General features: G+C 57.2%; 1 protein-coding gene across 3 annotated transcripts in view; it reads right to left on the bottom strand.

The window, feature by feature from the left end:
- The window catches only part of BCORL1 (BCL6 corepressor like 1), a 47022-nt gene extending 45957 nt beyond the window's left edge, over positions 1-1065 (bottom strand). For 2 of the 3 annotated variants that reach the window (XM_074964328.1, XM_074964330.1), the window contains exon 1: positions 928-1060. The gene's annotated coding sequence lies outside the window, so the exon portion shown is untranslated. Of the gene's footprint in view, positions 1-927 lie in introns of all 3 variants that reach the window. The other variant, XM_074964332.1, reaches the window with a different exon arrangement.
- Between the last annotated feature and the right edge of the window lie 12466 nt (positions 1066-13531).

Below are 13531 nucleotides of genomic sequence, written 5' to 3'. Positions count from 1 at the left end.
AGGAGACCAAACTCTGCCAACTAAGGGCCACCAGAGCAACATGCCAGGACCCCAAGGGCAACACCTAATTGGCAAAATATGGAGCTGACTCGTCTCTTTTACCTTTACTAGTGAGGTTCTGCCAGCCTAGAGGGATTACAGAATCCACTGGGGAGCAAGATGAAGCACTACAGGCTGGGACCTCGAGCCTCTGCTGGGCACCCCCTATGCTAGAGATTAGGTCGCTAGGGGCTATGCTGCGAAACTCTAGGAGCCACGCTATCCAGTCCCGTTGTCTAAGGAGCGAGGGGCCAGGTCCGGGTCTCAGCTGTGTAGCCCGTAGAACAACGTGCACATGCACGGAAGAGTCGGGAGCAAAGCACGGAAGATTCCTCTCCCTCCCCCCCCCCCACAAGAAGGGGCCCCTCAGGTCGAGGGGATGCACTCCGGGAGTTGGGGGTCCGTCCTCTGGCTAGATCTGGGAGCGGCAGGTGATGGGGCGCGAAGCGAGGAAGGAGCGGCGGCTACACGCGGAGCCCGTCCCAGGTACGTGCAGAGGAGGCAGCAGCAGCTCCCCGCCGGGATCCCTCCGTGCCCAGCGACGCCGGCTCCAGGCTCGCTGCGCCTCCGCTGTCACAGCCTCCGCGATCCCCGTCCCCACCCTCCCCCGCTCCGGGATTCGCTGCCCTCCTCCCCGTCCCACTCCGGACGCTGCTCCCCCTCCCTGCCAGCCCGAGCCCCAGCCGCCAGCAGCGCCCGCTGCCCGGAGGGGGTCCCGGGGCCGGTCTCCATGGAGACCCAGCCGGAGGCGATGGGTCGGGCCGCCCGCTCGGCCGCCCGCTCGGTCCGGCTCCCCGGTGGTGGGTGCGGGGCGAACGGGCCCGGGGTGCCCGGGCAGCAGGGGCCGGGTGTCCGGAGCGGGGCGGCGGGGACGGGAGGGGCACGCACCTGTTCCCGAGCTGGGCGGGCCGCGGCGCTGCGGGCCGAGCCGGGCCCCTGCCCGAGGCTGCGGGTCGGACACTGGGCGCTGCGAGCGAGGGTTCGGCGGCGGAGACACTGGCAGCGGCAGCCGGAGTGTGAGGGCGAGAGGGAGCTGCCGCAGGGCCTGACGGGAAGTGTAGTCCAGCCGCCCGCCGCCCCCGCGCCCTCTCGGGCTGGGCCAAGCCCTGGGGACTACAACTCCCAGGGTGCGCCGCGCCTAGCCCTGCCCGCACGGCTTGGGGGGGGTCGGGTGTGCAGAGCCAGCCGAGTCCGGAGAGGGAGCGAGTGGGAGGGGGCTCCGCACCCAGCAGCGCAGCGCCGCGCAGCCAGGGGAGGGGGCTCCACGCCCGGGGAGGGGCCGGGCCTCCGGCGCTGCATCCCGGGTCGGGGGGCCGGGCTCTACACCCGGGGCCGGGTCGGGGGGCTCCACACCCGGGGCGGGGAACCGCGCTTCACACTCGAGGGGGGCGGGTAGGCGCCCCACGCCCGGGGAGCGGGCTTTACCCGGCGGGGCGGGCTAGACTGGACGGGCGCTGCCCAAGGGAGGGGGTGGGGTGCACAGCCACGGGGGCGCCGCACACCGGGCTCGGGGGGCCACGGCCGGCCGGGCTGACAGGAACTTCTCCTCGCGCTGCCCGGAGCCAGGCGCCCACAGCCGGAGGCGGAGCCTGCGCCCCGGGAGGGCAGGCACGGTCCCTCCGGCCCGGGGACGCAGGAGAAGTCTCCGGCCCCCCGGGCAGCCCGCCGCCTCGCCTGTGTGGCGGGGATGCGCGGCCAGGCGCCCCCAGCCGGCCGGGCTTGACCCGAGCGCCCCGCCCGGAGACGGGGTAGCGGCGTGTGGGCGGCTCACTTGCCTGGGGAGACGCGGCACCGACCCGCCTGCCCCGCTGTGCCGCGAACCGGCCGGCGCCGCCTGACCCGCCGCGTTCGGCCCGGCGCAGCCTGGCTGCGGAGCGCAAGTTCCTCAGCAGCCGCCGCCGCGCCCACGCTCCGGGGCACCGAGCTCGCAGGCCGAGCCGAGGGCAACGCCCGGCCCTTCTCAGCACCCTGGGCAGCCCGGCCCCCGCGCCACGCCAGCGCCTCCCCCGCCGCCTCCCTCCACCGGGGAAGTGGGGACCTCGCTCCCGGTCCCCCGCAGGGCCCTGTCCTCCGCACCTAGGGCTCTGCACCGAACAGCCCCTTTCTCTCTGCCCCACCACCGCAGGGCCTTGTCCCCTCTGCTCCCTCCACCCAGCGCTCTGCGTCCCCTCAGCACAGCCCTGTCCTCTCTGCCCCCGCATCTGCACAGGGCCCTGCTCCTTCTGTCTTCCCCCCCACCCTCAGGCTCTTCCCCTGTCCCCTCGGCCCCATACCCCTGCGTAGCCTTATCCCCTCCGCTCCCTCCCCCCCACCACTGCCCCTTCACTGCACAGCCCTGTCCCCTCTGCCCCCTGCACGGCAAAGCCCCATTTCCTATGCCCCCCACCAGTGCAGGGCCCTGTCCCCTCTGCCCCCCACCACTGGGCCTTGTCCCCTCTGCTCCCCGACAGGGCTCTGCCCCGCATCGCACAGCCCTGCCCCTCTGACCCCCCACCAATACAGGGCTCTGTCCCCTCACTCACACACACCTGGGCTCCGCCCGTGCACTGCACAGCCCTGTTTCCTCTGCCGCCCCCCCCCCCCTTGCAGGGCTCTGCCCCCCCCACCCCAGGGCTCTGCTCCCCCCACTGCTCAGCCCTGTCCCCTCTGACACCCACTGCCACGGGGCCCCATTCCCTCTGCCCTCTCCCACCTCAGGGCTCTGCCCCTGCTCCACAGGGCCCTGTTCCCTCTGACACCCACTGCCACAGGGCCCCATTCCCTCTGCCCTCTCCCACCTCCAGGCTCTGCCCCTGCTCCACAGGGCCCTGTTCCCTCTGACACCCACTGCCACAGGGCCCCATTCCCTCTGCCCTCTCCCACCTCAGGGCTCTGCCCCTGCTCCACAGGGCCCTGTTCCCTCTGACACCCACTGCCACAGGGCCCCATTCCCTCTGCCCTCTCCCACCTCCAGGCTCTGCCCCTGCTCCACAGGGCCCTGTTCCCTCTGCCCCCCACCATCACAATACAGCTCTTCCCTTCTGTTCCCCACTCCAGGGCTCTGCTCTCACTACTGCATAGCCCTCCACTGCCATGGTAGGGCCCTGTCACCAGCGTAGGGCCCTGTCCCCTCTGGCCCTGCACCGCACAGCCCTGTTCCCCACCACCACACAGCCCCGTCCCCTCTCCGGGACTCTGCCCCTGCGCTGCACAGCCCTGTCCCCTCTGCCCCCACCACCGCACAGCCCCGTCCCCTCTCCAGTGCTCTACCCCTGCGCTGCACAGCCCTGTCCCCTCTGCCCCCACCACCACACAGCCCTGTCCCCTCTGCCCCCCCCCACTGCACAGCCCTGTCCCCTCTGCCTCTCCATCCACCACACAACCCTGTCCCTTCTGTCCCCCCACTGCCACCATAGGGCTCTGCCCCCTACCACTAGCACAGGGTTGTGGCCCCTCTTCCCCCCCCCCCCAAGGCTCTGCCCTTGCACTGCACAGGCACAGCCCTATTCCCTCTGCCCCCCACCACCACAGGACTCTGTTCATCCCACAGTATGGCTCTGCCCTGCACAACCTTGTCCTGTCTGGCGTCCCCCCCACCACAGAGCCCTGTCCCCTCTGCCACCCCCCACTCTCTGCAGGGCCCTGTTCCCTTCCGCCCTTCTTGTAGTCCCTGTCCCCTCTGCCCTGGGCCTTCACACCCCTCCAGTGCCCTATGCCTTCTCCCTCCCTCTAGCACCCTGTCTCTTCTGCCCTTCCCCCTAGTGCCCTTCCTCCTTCTCACAGCGCCCTGTTCCTTGTACTCTGAGCTACCTCCCCCACCTACTTCCACCAGAGACCTGTCCCTTCTCCCCCATGAGCTGGACCCTGGGCCCTTTCACCCCACCATGCAGTACATTGTCCCTTCTGCCCAGATCCCCCAACCTCTTTTCCTCTTTCTGCTCTGGAACCTTCTCTTCCCCATGTTGTTCTGAGCACACTGTCCCTCCTGCCTTGGGCCCTTTTCCCCTCCAGTGCCCTAGGGCCATGTCCCTTCATTTCTCCCCACACTCTGTCCCCTTTTTTGCCCTGGACTGGAACCCTCCCTTGTCTCTTCTGCCCTGGCCCCTTCCCCTGATGCTAGGAGCTGCACCCCCTAGCATACTATTCCCTACACCCTGGGGCCATATGCCCTTTCCCCCTCCCCCCATGTTCTGTCCCCTCTGCCTCAGGGCCACGAGTCCCTCCTCAAACCAATCTACCTCATCTCAGCAGCTGTGGGTCCTTGGCACCCCCCTCTGCGCCACAGCAGGGCTATTATCTCTTCCCCAGCAGCTGTTGTCCTCCACCATAGAGCCCTCTGGCCCAGGGCCCTAAGCCCCTCTCCTTGTGCCCTGTCTCTCCTGCTGTGGTGACATGAGACTCCCCCACCTTGCGCAGATCCACTCCACCTGGGAGCTATGAGCCAGTGGGCTCATAGCCATCTGCCCTCTGCTGTGGAGCTGCGGTGCTGCACGAACCCCTCTCTGACCCAAAGCCATAGGCCCTTCCCCTCCACTCAGGCTGTGGACCTTTCTCTGGGTATCCTCTCACTTCTCCTTACTCTTCTCTGTGGCCGTAAGTGCTACCCTAGTGTCCCATCCCCTCTGCTCTGAGGCCATAAGTCTCTCTGTGACAGGCCCTGACATGCTCTCCCCCCAGGTGCCCCATCTCCTTTGTCCTGGCAGCTGTAGGCTTCGTCTGTATCTGTGTGGTGCCCCATCCCTTCCACCCCAGGGCTATGGGCCTTTCCTCTGTGATGACCAGTCCCCTACATCTTGGGGACTCAGGTCCTTCCTCTGCTCTGGAAAGTCTGCTCCTCTCTGTAACATCCCCTTTTGCAGAGTTAGAATCATAGAATCATAGAATATCAGGGTTGGAAGGGACCCCAGAAGGTCATCTAGTCCAACCCCCTGCTCGAAGCAGGACCAATTCCCAGTTAAATCATCCCAGCCAGGGCTTTGTCAAGCCTGACCTTAAAAACCTCTAAGGAAGGAGATTCTACCACCTCCCTAGGTAACGCATTCCAGTGTTTCACCACCCTCTTAGTGAAAAAGTTTTTCCTAATATCCAATCTAAACCTCCCCCATTGCAACTTGCAAGTTCTCTGTCCCTTGACTGTTTTTTCTCCAGAATGACTACATCTGTTGACTTCACTGATCTGCATCATACAGCCGGGGTGAGGTAAGGGGCTGTTTCATTGAAGAGCTCCTGTAGCCTGGCTAGTAACTAATGTCTCTATCCAAGAGGGGTATTCAGCTGCATGGTGGTAGAGGACCAAAGAAGCTGCAGAGAGCAGCCCATTTCCTATTGCACAGAGGAACTGGGGGAGACATCCACCAAAGGAGAACTGTGGGGAGGGGGCAGGCAGAGACTGCCTTGCTCCAGAGAGCAGCGGGATGAGGAGGGGGAGAGGCAAGAGTCCTGTGTGCTTCTGATGGGAGCCCCATATTATCTCTAAGGGGAAATGAATTTAGCCAGTTAGTTGCTGCCCTCAGGTTCCTGGCATGTTGTCAGGTGACCCCTAAAGTTGGTAGAGTTTGGTCTTTTGCTAGTAATTTCTGTGATTTCTAGGGCTTCCTTCTCTGCAGTCGAGCATCTTAACCACTCAGCCACCACACTGAAAGGCCACCTCCCATTCACCCAGCGATAAAATGGGTGCCTAACCCATCTGACTGGGGCAGTCAAAGGCAGTTGGACACGATGCTGGCCATATCCCTCCGTTGTGTACCACTGGCTACAAACATGTCTTTACCATGTCAGCCCGATGAGCTATTGGCTCGGAAGAACTTTGAACTTTTGACTTCTGTGGAGGTAGGTGCTGTAGGAAGTAGAGTCAGATTAGTGGCCATCTGCCTGGGGAGAACAGCAACGCCCGAATCGCCTCAGTTCCAACCAATGTTGCTGCAGAAGCCAACTGTTGAAAGAGGCTGGTGCCCATTCATCTAGGAGCCTTCCCATAAGAACTGAGGACAGTTCCAGGCCAGGCTTCCTGGGCAGGGGAGGCTGATACCCATAGTCCACACCTTTGGGGAAAATTATTTTTCATACTCATTGGTGTTACAGTGCTGTCTAAAGATCCCAGTCAAGACTGAGATAGGCACTATACAAATGTGCAGTGACTGTGCCCCAAAGAGCTTACAATCTAGCCCAGACAGACAAAGGGTGAGGGGGAAGCAGGCCCAGAGAGGGGAAGGGACTTGTCCAGTTTCACAGCCATTCAGTGGCAGAAATGGGTGTCTTGACTTCAGGTGTCTTGACTCCTAGTCCATTGTTATCTGGACCATGCTGTCCTCAGTGAAGGCAGGCCTCTTCTCCTAGGTCAAAATGACCAAAGATTCAGCACTAAGGTCCCTGGGCCTGTGACAGGGAGAGGGGGCTGAACTACTATGTAGAATAATAAAATGTACATAGGGTGCCTTGAGAAAGCAATGTTGGTTCTGCGGGGAGCCTGTTACTTTGCTTCTGATTTGATTAATAGTATTTTGGGGTGAGAGATTGCTGGAGAGGGCCCCCAGATGTTGTGTTCAGTCATGTCACATGCTTCTGATTCAAGGCATAAAACACTGCCTAACACGGGATTAATAGGAAGTTTCCTCGATGGGCAATTTATTCTATAATTGTCCATTTCTGGGTTTTCTTACCCCTTCCTCTGAAGCAGCTGTTGGGGAGACAATATTGAGCTCTATGGAGCCATGGTCTGACAATTCTTGGGTTTTTATGAATGCAGCGTCTGGTCCTGGGACTCTGTCCTGGGTTTCAAACCCCTCCATGGGGCTGGCCTTTCCTACCTGGGAGATTGACTCTCCTTCTCAACTGTGATCCCCAAGATAGCCTTTGGGGTTGGGGAATTGAGTGTAGGAGACAGAACTTTCAGGAGCTGGGCCTACGCTATCATGTGGTCTGCTCAACTGCTTTCTCTTTCCCTAGCCTGCCCCACTGCTTTTGCTGTCTCATGGCCTGTCTCACCCCTCTAGTGTCTCTTGGATTGCCCCAATCCCTCTGCCAATCTGCAGCCCACCACCTCCCCTATGTTATCTTTGTATCACATCAATCAGAGTGTGGATTTAACAATTATATGCTTTTTATTCAAACATTACATAACACAGAAACCAGAAGATGCAGCCTGCCTCTCTCTGATCTGCCCCTTGCAGTCAAGAGCCCCATCTTCTAAAATGGAGGAGGATCTTTGGTCTCACCCCACGTCATTGCATGAAAGCTGCTCTACACATCCTCCCCTTCTCCAAAATTAAAATGTTTGTGAAGCTCTGGATGTGTGAGCTACAGGTCTCCCATCACAGCCTTCCCTTTGAAGTAGTACTGTGTCTAGTCCACCTTTTGCGGTCTCTGTAGACTTTTTTGTAGGGCAGGAAATGTCAAATATTGCAGTGTGGCCATGTTCTTGTTCATGTTCAGCTGCCCTTTTCCATTCCAACCCTAGAGCAGTTCTTTCATATCTTTAGTTTTAGCAGACAAATTTTCTATGAATTTTCCCAAGAAAGTCATACCTAAGATTCTCCATAAGTCCTTTCTTTCTGAAACTGTATTTCACTGTAGGCTGGGCCATGTGTGTTCAAAGATGTTTGCTGCAAGTCTGGCTCTCTGAATGCTTTGGAGAATTCTTTACTGGTGACTATTGCTCCTCTGGAAGCGACTTCTGCAAGGTTCGATCGAACCTGTTCCCAGCTGTCTGGTGGAGGAGTTTTAGTTCCTCAGGGTCCAGGTGCCTCTGGAGCCATAGGCACCAACTCCATGGGTGCTCCGGGAATGGAGCACGCAGCGGGAAAAGTTGCACCCCCCCCCGCCCCACCCCACCCCACCTCGCCTCGCCTCCGTCTCCTCCCCTGAGCATGCCACTGGGTCCTGCTTCTCCCCCCTCCCTCCCAGTGCTTGTGCCACAAAACAGCTGTTTTGCGTGGCAAGCCTGGGAGGGAGGGGGGAGGAGGCGGGGCCGGGGTGGGGATTTGGGGAGGGATCCAATAGGGGCAGGGAGGGGCAGAGTTGGGGCGGGGCGCGAGCACCCACTGGCACTGACAAAAGTTGGCGCCTGTGTCCGGAGCAGCGGGACTGCATTCCGGATGTTGCTCCTGCTTTCTGTCTCCCTGGGTGAGAAGGGGGGAAGTGTATTTCTTGGAAAAGGCTTCGTGCCAAGAAGCTGCTTCCGAATTCTGTGTGTCTCCTTTCGGTTGAAATTCAGACATTCACTTGGTCTCATTTGTGGATTCAGTGGCACTTAGCTCACTGGACTCTGGGCAGCCACTCTGGAAATGACCCACCTTGATTATCATGCGCATTATAAAGAGAGGTTTCAAAGAGGGATGGGCTATTACCAGCAGGAGAGTGAGTTTGTATGTGTGTCTGTGGGGGGGGGGGGAAGGGCGAGAAAACCTGGATTTGTGCTGGAAATGGCCCTCTTTGATGATCACTTTAGATAAGCTGTTAGCAGCAGGACAGTGGGGTGTGAGGAAGTTTTGTTTCATAGTCTCTGTGTGTATATAATGTCTTCTGCAGTTTCCACGATATGCTATGCATCCGATGAAGTGAGCTGTAGCTCACGAAAGCTCATGCTCAAATAAACTGGTTAGTCTCTAAGGTGCCACAAGTACTCCTTTTCTTTTTTCTTTTCTCCCAGTTCTGTTTAGTTTGCAGTGACATGCACTTCCCTGTTTACCAGCACCTGTGACCGTTAGTGTAGGAAATCATCACTGGCACTATCACTGGATGCCTTAGCTGCATTGCCTGGCAAAATGGTTGTATTTGTGGCAACTCTGCACCTTTTCCTTAATGCCAGACAATGTTTATGCATATTCACTTCCACATCTCCCAGAGGAGCCCCAAGCCCACCAGAGCCCCAAGACCCCCCCCGCCATGCAGCCGGAGGAGCCCTGAGCCAGCTGAAGCCCTGAGACACCCCCCCCTCAGCCGGAGGAGCCCCGAAACCTCCACCCCTCAGCCAGAGGAGCCCCGAGCTGGCCTAATCCTGAGACACCTCCGCCACCTGCCCGGAGGAGCCCCCAACCAGCCGAAGCCCCGAGCTTCCCTGCCCAGAGTCCCAGGCCAGCTGCAGCCTCCCCTCCCCAAAAGCATGTCTCTCTCTTCTCCAGAAGAAGCTTTTGCTATGCCCCATGCAGGTTCCTGGGTGGCTGAGAAGGCGTAGCACATACTGCCTCCTCAGCTGCCCCAGAACCTGCATGGGGCATAATAAATTGAAAACTTCCCCCCAAAAAACCCTGCAACTGAGGGTCTGGTGGCCACAGCAGCACCAGGGAAGGCTGAGCCTCCCCTGGCCTATACCAGCTGCCCATGATTGCTAGGCAACTGAGCCAGGAGGCAGCTTAGTTCCTAACATCCCTCCACTGAAGGAATCTGTTTTCAGTTGCTTATAACTTTGCCAAACTTTAGTTTTACATGTTGGGCGTCTGCCTCAAGATGAATTGTTTTGGAAAGTTTCAACCAGAATGGTTCAGCCATTTCCAAGAATGAAGTTAAGGAAATGGAGCCAGAGAATGGTTCTGGCTATTGTCACCACATTCGGAAGCCACCTGGACTCTGGCCAGAGGAAGTGGGTGGATTGCTTGGCCAGAGAGCATGGGGCAGCCCACCCTGTGTGTTCTGTGCTCCAGGAGGTGAAGGCATCCTTGCTTCCTGCTTCTCTGAAGTGGGCTCTGTGGGAGGGTGCTCCCTGGAACTCATCATTGGGCCCCTGCCCTATAAGCCTCCCCAACCACACCCCGCCCCATGCTATCTGAGCAGGTGGAACAACTTCCAGCCAATCTGCCTCCAAACCATACCTAGGGAACATCTGTACACAGTTGTGCTTCACACCTTCCATTTCCTCACTCCCATGTCCCATGTGCTCTGAGGGGGAGGGCCTTTAATTATGGAGGGGCATGTCCCCAGTATGTCAAATACCCATACCTGTTGGCACCTGTGGAGGGTGGGGAAGCCTGGTGGATCAGTCTGTACTCCACTCTAGTTCCACAGCCTGCCAGAGATATTAGTTGGCAGCTCCACAGAGCCAGGAACACAGGCATGTGGGTGGAGATGGAACTGCTGGTTGTAGTGGAGCCCTTGGAGGTAGCAGAGGAAGGCATGCAGCATGCTCCATGCCAGGCTATGTGCATAGAAGGCATGTATTATTTGAAGTAGTGGGGTCAGGGATGTGCCAAATGAACAAACAGCAGCAGGAATGGGTCAAAGGTTGAAAGTCAGGGATGCAGTGGGGGATATTGAGTGAAGAACCCTGACAGCACCCACTGTTCCTCAGAGGGGTCTAGAGGCTCAATGGATGAAGCCTGGAGGAATCCTGCCCGGAGGCGTGATCATAGGAGGGAATGGAAATAGGCCCCACAGTTACAGAGCACCTACCCACACAGCTTCCTTCTCCTGGAATGGTGGATGGTCATCTTGACCAGCCCCAGGAGGAAGTTGATGAGGCAGTCTCACAGCTTTGTAGGGGCATGGATGGGGTTCTCATTGATCAGGAGGTGCAGGGAAAAGTGCAGCCAGAATATCAGTAAGAGAGAACCTTGCTGGAGCTGCAACCTGATGCCCCCTACATAGATGTGTGCAAGGGTCTCCCTCTCTCCGCTAAAGGGACAGGTGCCAGGGAAATCATGAACTGCATCAGGTAACATGCCCATGCTTACGGTCCCTTGGAGCAATCACCAGCTAATGCCCCTTGTGGGCCAATTGAACTGGAGTTCTTTGCCCTCCTTTGGTGGCAACAGGTCCTGCCACTTGCTGTTGGGGTCAGCCATGGGGATGAGGAAGTGGATGGTGTGAAGCATGAGTACAGATGGATGTTCTTTAGGTGCAATTTGGAGGTGGCTTGGCTGGATGTCATGCAGCCAGTTCAGGTGGCATGTTGGGTGGGCAGCTGGAGAGGCTTGCAGGGCAAGGTCCCGATGGCAAATTCTGGAGGGCGAAGGGTGCAGATGGGTGGGAAGCTTCCTGCCTCAGGATCCAATCAAGAGGCAAAGCTACCCCCACCTCCTGGAGCACATAACGGGACACGCAGGATGGACAACCCCATATGTTGGCCAAGCATCATGGGATTCACCCAGGCCCTCTGGCCATAGTCCAGGAGGTTTCAGATTCTGGTGGCACCAACCAGGACCATCCTCCAGTGCACCAAGGGAGACTCCAGCACCTGCACACAGAGATGGCAGTTGTGTAGCAGTGGTTCCATTAGGAGGTCTTCCACCTTGGTGGCCAATAAGGACCTAGTCACAGGATCTAGCTTCCAGGTCCTGAGGGCATCCTGATAAATGACCAGCAGCTCAGAGAGCTCTCAGGGTGTTACACATGAGACATCTCCCCTACCAAATTCATGGTCCATTTTGGTCAATTTAACAGCCATAGGATTTTAAAAATTGTAAATTTAATTACTTCAGCTATTTACTTCTGAAATTTCACGGTGTTGTAATTATAGAAGTCCTGACCCAAAAAGGAGTTGTGGGGGGTCATGCGGTTATTGTAGGGGGAGTCGCAGTACTGTTACCCTTACTTCTGCACTGCTGCTGATGGTGATGCTGCCTCCAGAGCTGGGCAGCTGGAGGGCAGTAGCTGCGGGCTGGGAGCCCAGCTCTGAAGGCAGAGTCACCGCCTATGGCAGCACAGAAGTAAGGTGGCATGGTATGGTATTGCCACCCATACTTCTGCACTGCTGCTGGCGGTGCTGCCTTCAGAGCTGGGCACCTGGCCAATAGCTGCAGCTTTCCGGTCGCCCAGCTCTGAAGGCAGAGCAGAAATAAGGGTGGCAATACCGCAACTCCCTTTTGGGTCAGGACCTCCAATTTGAGAAATACTGGTCTCCCCCCTGAAATCTATATAGTATAGAGTAAAAGCACACAAAAGACCAGATTTCATGGTCTGTGATGCGTTTTTCATGGCCGTGAATTTGGTAGGGCCCTACTCATGTGGAAAAAGAAGAGCTGACAGCTGTATTGGAGAACGTGGAGGAAGACGTGCCAGCACATTCCATGCTGGACTACATGCATGGAAGGCGCATACCTATTGTGGTTACCTGGAGATTGTGGGCTTAAGCCTGCCCAATACTAAAGGCCCTCCGCCTCAACTGAGGGGGAGGAACCATTGAATCCAAGCCCCAAGTAAATACCGTGGACAACAAATGGAAAAAAAGAAAGGGTGGGGGGGGGGTGGTAGGAGTGAAGATAAAAGGGGGAAAAAAAGATCAGGGAACTAGAAAGGGACACTGAGCAGAAAACCCCCAACTCCTCAAAAGGTGTCTGAGGAATCACTGGACACTGCCAAGAAGAACTCTTCCCAGAGGCATGACTTCACGAGGGAACAGAAATAGGCCCCACAATTGCAAAGCACCCACGCATCCAGCTTCCTCCTCCTGGAGTGATGGATGGCCAACTTGGTCAGCGCCAGGAGGAGGTTGATGAAGAAGTCTTGCAATTTTGTGGGGTCATAGATGGCGTGTGCATAAATCAGGATATGCAGGGAGAATTGCAGCCAGAACTTCACTAAGACCTCCTGGAGGAGCCAGAAAAGGGGCTGCTACCTGATGCATCCCACATAGATATGTGTAAGGGTCTCCCTCTCACTGCAAAAAGGACAGGTGTCAGGGGAGTTCCTGAACTGTGCTGGGTACACACCAATGATCATATTAAAAATAATGTACTGTTTGTTGTCTCTATTCTTTACTGAACCTAAAGAATAGAGACAATAGAAACACAAATAAGGTGCTTTGCACATTCTTGTCTTTTTTCTTGTGGTTTTTTGCCTTTTTTTTTAAAAAAAGAGTTGATAGAGAGTAAGTCTGTTGTGAAAAGTGTATTAACAAACATATAAATATCACTTTTCACAGCAGACTTACTCAGTCCAGCAAACCTGGGGACAAATTAAGCGCTGGATGGGGAGGTGGGTATGGAGGCAGTGGGGGCCAGTGGCAGTGGGGCACTGGGGGAAGCACCGGGGCCCAAACCCACTACCGCACGGCCAGGGAACGGAACCTGAAGCCCCACAGCTGGAGCCTGCCACCCACCACCCAAGGTCTGAAGGTGACCCCACTGACCCCAGGAAGGTGAGGAACTCACTGGCTGCCTGCTCTTCCAGCTTGTGTCTCTCCAGAGGGGGGCAGGGTCCAACCACTACTGATTGCCTCAGAGGAGAGGCCGATGCTTTGCAACATCCCCACCCCCCTAAATCTCTGCCCAGGAGGCTGTGGCCACAAGAAAAAACCCCTGGTGGCTGCATTTGAGAAACACTGGATTAAACTGTAATAAGTCACCGGGACCAAATGGGAACTGCATTCCCATAAGGAACTCAAATATGAAATTGCAGAACTATTAACTGTCATATGTAACCTAGCACTTAAATCAGCTTCTGTACAAGACGACTAGAGGATAGCTAATGTGATACCATTTTTTTAAAAAGACTCCAGAGGAAATCACAGCAATTACAGGACAGTAAGCTTAGCTTCAGTAACAGGCAAATTGACTGAAACTATAGTAAAGGACAGAATTAT

This window comes from Natator depressus, chromosome 9, assembly GCF_965152275.1.
Source record: "Natator depressus isolate rNatDep1 chromosome 9, rNatDep2.hap1, whole genome shotgun sequence".
Taxonomy (NCBI): Eukaryota; Metazoa; Chordata; order Testudines; family Cheloniidae; genus Natator; species Natator depressus.
The sequence above is the reverse complement of the archived record's forward strand: the minus strand, read 5'-3'. Positions and strand labels throughout refer to the sequence as shown.